This window comes from Miscanthus floridulus, chromosome 19 (assembly GCF_019320115.1).
Source record: "Miscanthus floridulus cultivar M001 chromosome 19, ASM1932011v1, whole genome shotgun sequence".
In the NCBI taxonomy this organism is placed as follows: domain Eukaryota; kingdom Viridiplantae; phylum Streptophyta; class Magnoliopsida; order Poales; family Poaceae; genus Miscanthus; species Miscanthus floridulus.
The window spans coordinates 21441321-21446120 of record NC_089598.1 but is presented as its reverse complement, the minus strand read 5'-3'; positions in this window follow the sequence as shown (position 1 = coordinate 21446120).

Here is a 4800-nt window from a genome sequence, read left to right as displayed (position 1 = left end):
CTTGAGCTTCTTGTTCTCTTCCTTGAGAATATCATGGTTCTTCTCTTCCTTGAGTTTCTTGTTTTCTTCTTTGAGCTTCTCATTCTCAAGGATCAACTCTTTGTCATGATCAAGAGTTTCTAGCACAATGGTGTTGTGACTTTTCATCTCTTCAAGATCTTTCATGAGCTTCTCATGGTCACTCTTGAGCTTGACATACTCATCATAGTCATTGCACTCAACCACTTGCTTGCCTTTGCTACTAGATCTATGCTCAATGCTCTCATCAATTAAATCATCACATGAGGTAGCTATATCAATCTTAACAATATGGTTAGTAGCAACATGTGACTCATTTGGTAAGAATTCTTGTGCAATAACAAGGGTATCATAATTGATCTTTAGAGTTGTATATTCATCTTTTAGCTTGTTGTGACTAATGATAAGCTCATTGTGCACCCACTCAAGTTTATCATGTTTATCTTTAAGCTCTTTCTTAGAAGATTTGAGCTCCTTGAGTTTGGATGATATAGAGTTATTTGTTTCTTTGAGCTCATCATTAGCCTTTTCCAATGTATCACACTTAGCTAAGAGTGAATCATTTTTAGCATCAAGTTTTTCATTTGTAGCTCTACTATTTCTAATGATCTTAGTGTATTTTCTTAATATTTTGACAAGATCATCATATGTGGGTGAATCATCATCGCTATCACTATCATCATCACTAGCTTGCTCATCATCACTACTATCATCACTCTTAGTTACCTTGCGTTCACCCTTGGCCATAAGGCATAGGTGTGTAGAGGATGATGGCGATGGTGGCGGTGAGGATGAAAGATCAATAGCAATGGCGGCCACCTTCTTATTATCACTCTCATCATCGGATGATCCACTTGATGAATCAATGTCTGTGAGCCAATCACCGACAATATAGGCCTTGCCACTCTTCTTCTTCTTGTAGAAGTCTCTCTTTTTGCCATCTCTCTTCTTGTATGGCTTGTTCTTTTTCTTTTCATCTTCATCACTTGAATCATCTTTCTTGCCCTTGTTCTTGAAATTGTCTTTCTTGGGCTTTGTGCATTGATGAGCTAGGTGGCCAAGTTCGCCACAATTGTAGCAATCCATCTCGGAGATTGGCTTTCTTCTTGAGCTAGTGAAGAACTTCTTCTTCTTGCCGTCAAACTTGATGCCACTCTTGTTTAGCTTCTTTAGCATCTTGGCGGTCTTCTTCACCATGAGAGCAAGACTTTCTTCATCATCTTCATCACTTGAGCTCTCATACTCAAGTCTTGCCTTGCCCTTATCTTGGCTAGCTTTGAATGCTAAGTCCTTCTCTTTCTTCTTTGTAGAGGATGAGCCATCTTGTGGCGTGATGTGCATGTACATCTCATGAGCATTGATCTTTCCCAAGATTTGTGTTGGTGTAGTGGCGGAAAGATCACCTTGATGTAGCACGGTCACAATGTGCCCATATTTGTCAATGGGGAGGACACTTAAGATCTTTCTCACAACGTCGGATGGTGACATTTGAGTAAGTCCAAGCCCATTGACTTCCTCTACAAGAACATTTAAACGAGAATACATTTCATTAGCACTTTCTTTGGGAAGCATCTCAAAAGAATTTAGCTTTTTAATCACAAGATGATAGCATTCCTCACGCTCACTCTTGGTTCCCTCATGGAGCGCACAAACGTCCGACCATAGTGCATGGGCGTCTTTGTGGTTCCTTACACGATTGAACACATCTTTGTAAAGGCCTCTAAAGATGGTGTTGCGAGCCTTTGCATTCCATTTTTCATAGTTTACTTCATCGCCTTGAAGTTGTGCGGCATTCTTAGGTGTTGGGAACCCTTGAGAGGCGGCTCTAAGAATTCCAACATCTAGAGCTTCTAGGTAAGCCTCCATGCGAATTTTCCAATATGAAAAATCATCCCCCTCGAAGATAGGAGGAGGTCCATCCCCGTGAGACATCTTGCTCTAAGCGGTTAGGCTTAAAAACATGAGCACGAGGCTTTGATACCAATTGAAAGGATCAAGATACCCAAGAGGGGGGGTGAATTGGGCTAATTCTAAATTTTCTTGCAATAATCAAATCCTACGGATAGCCCAATTAACCCCTTATGCCTAGAAAAGTGTTTCTATCAAATTAACGCACAAAAGACTTGCAACCTATGTTCCAAACTTACTTTAGCATAGCAATTCTACGAATGTAAAGACAAGTATTGAATTGCTCAAAGTAAATACTCAAAGTAAATGCTCAAAGTAAATGGAGAGAGGAACGCGGCGATGTTTTGCCGAGGTATCGGAGAGTCACCACTCTCTACTAGTCCTCGTTGGAGCACCCACGCAAAGGTGTAGCTCCCCCTTGATCCGCGCAAGGATCAAGTGCTCTCTACGGGTTGATTCTTCGACACTCCGTCGCGGCGAATCACCCAAAGCCGCTCACAACTTGAGTTGGGTCACCCACAAGCTCCGCCGGGTGATCACCAAGCTCCCAATCACCACCAAGCCGTCTAGGTGATGGCGATCACCAAGAGTAACAAGCACGAACTCTCACTGGACCACGCGAAGCCTAATGAGAAGATGGATGCACACTTGTCTACTCTTGATTCACTAATGAGGTTTCACTCTTGGATTCTCAAATCACAAACACCTCACTAGGACCTTGCTCTTCTTGGCACTCATAAACGTGTTTCTCAGCTGTTGGAATGAGCAAAAGTGACTCCACTCACGAGTGGAGCTTCTATTTATAAGGCAGCCTAAAAAACGAACCGTTATGAGCTTCTGCGGGGTGACCGGACGCTCCGATCGTGTTGACCGGACGCTTCGGTCAGTTCAACCCGCGCAACAGTTTTCACGTGATGACCGGACGCTGTCAGGGTCCGATCAGTACTGATTGGATGCGTCTGGTCGCTCTTGGATGCTTACTGTAAACGACCGGACGCTGGATACTCAGGGTCCGGTCACCACTGACCGGATGCGTCCGGTCACTCTTTCTCAAGTCTGGACCCTTACTGGAGTCGACCGGACGCTGGCTCTCAGCGTCCGGTCACATTGACCTTCCAGCGTCCGGTCACACCAGACTTGTTCTCCTCGGTCAAATGAACTGACCGGACTCTGCGGCCAGCGTCCGGTCGCACCGAAGCCAGCGTCCGGTTAGTATTTGACCCTCCATTCACTTCTAACTTTCGAACATATGTGAATGAAGTTTGCTCCAAAGGATCTTAGGCATTCATAGGAGCTACCTAGAGCTAGTTTTAACAAGTGTGCACCACACCTAACTCACTAGACTCAACTAGGTCAAGCTACCCGTCCATACCTCCCTTAATAGTACGGCCAAAGGAAAAACAAAGTCCTAAACTACTCTAAGTGTCTTTCCAACTCCACTCGACACTTAGAACTAGTCATCCTTAACCTTGTCGTCCAATCCTTTGAAAACCGAAACGATTTCCATCGTAGGGGCATGACAACCTCGATTGCCCAATCGATCTCCGTTACCATGACCTAACTTTATTTGCCTCTGCAAAACACACGTTAGTCATAGTAATCTTGTATTGTCATTAATCACCGAAATCCAACTAGGGGCCTAGATGCTTTCACATGCTTCATGTTCATTGTTAATCCATGCCGGCCTTATTAGCACACAGTGTGGGTTCAAATTTCTTGGCAATAAATGGCCATGTGCATTCTAGCAACTGAGACTGAGAACTTGGTTTTTGGTTTCATACGCTGCTCATTATTATGCATCTAGCAATGCATAACTGATGGTAAAGAGCTAAAGATATATTAACCTGGGCATTCTTATTGTTTCCTTACTGTCTAGTAGTATCATTGCATACTATCATATTTCTATTTCCTTGCATAGTATCATTTTTCAGATTTGTCACTGTTCCTAGAACTGATGTTTAACTTTTTGTCTACCAGGCTTGAGTATGCAGGAGGTCTAAGGTCTATGGTCTTCACATAGAGTGCTTGTAACTTCTATAAGAGATTTTTGCTTCTGCCAGTTCAAACTCTATTTGTCTTGATCTAGACTGAAAGACTGAAAGCTGGATCAAGACTCTATTTTTGTTTGCTACTTGTGCTACTTCTCCATTATTTCAGTCCCTTGCTTTTCATGTATGTAGGTAAATGTTTACTATCAAGTTGCTGTCAAACAAGCTGCTAATGTATACTGTCAAGTTGCTGCCAAACAAGTGACCTTGATTTGCTATGAAACAAGTGTTTACGTCAAGTTGTAATTATTGTCTGTTGAGTTGCTCTTTACAACCACAATGCTGCTTTTAATCTATAGGGAATGCTTAGAGAAAACCAGCCACAACCTGCAGTAGCAGTGGCTGTAAAGGGCAGCTAAACAGGAACGGAACCATGTAATCATTCCTGGCTGAAACGAACGGCAGTTGCACCAGCTCTGTGACAATTAATTCCTGGTTGTGTATCTGGGCCTGGAACGAGTGACACACCTGGATCCACTGTATCCGGGCCTGGAAAGTTTCAGGGACAGGAACGGAACCCAAGCAAACGAACGAGGCCTAAGTGTTCATGTTGGTATAAATGAATACTCCATGTAAAATGACATAACAATCCCAAAGTGATTATGAACTCATTTCGGCTGGAATTCTCATTTCCTTTTATACTTTGAAGATACTTGGACATCTTATCCTCAATCATTTGACTACTCTGAAGACAATATGAATTCACACATTGAATTCAAAAACTCGTCCATGCAACTTTCCTAATCTCGAGTACAAGTACAAACCATTGCCAGGGATTCCTTGACATATTATCATGCACAATTTTTAATTGAGAAACAAAATTTCA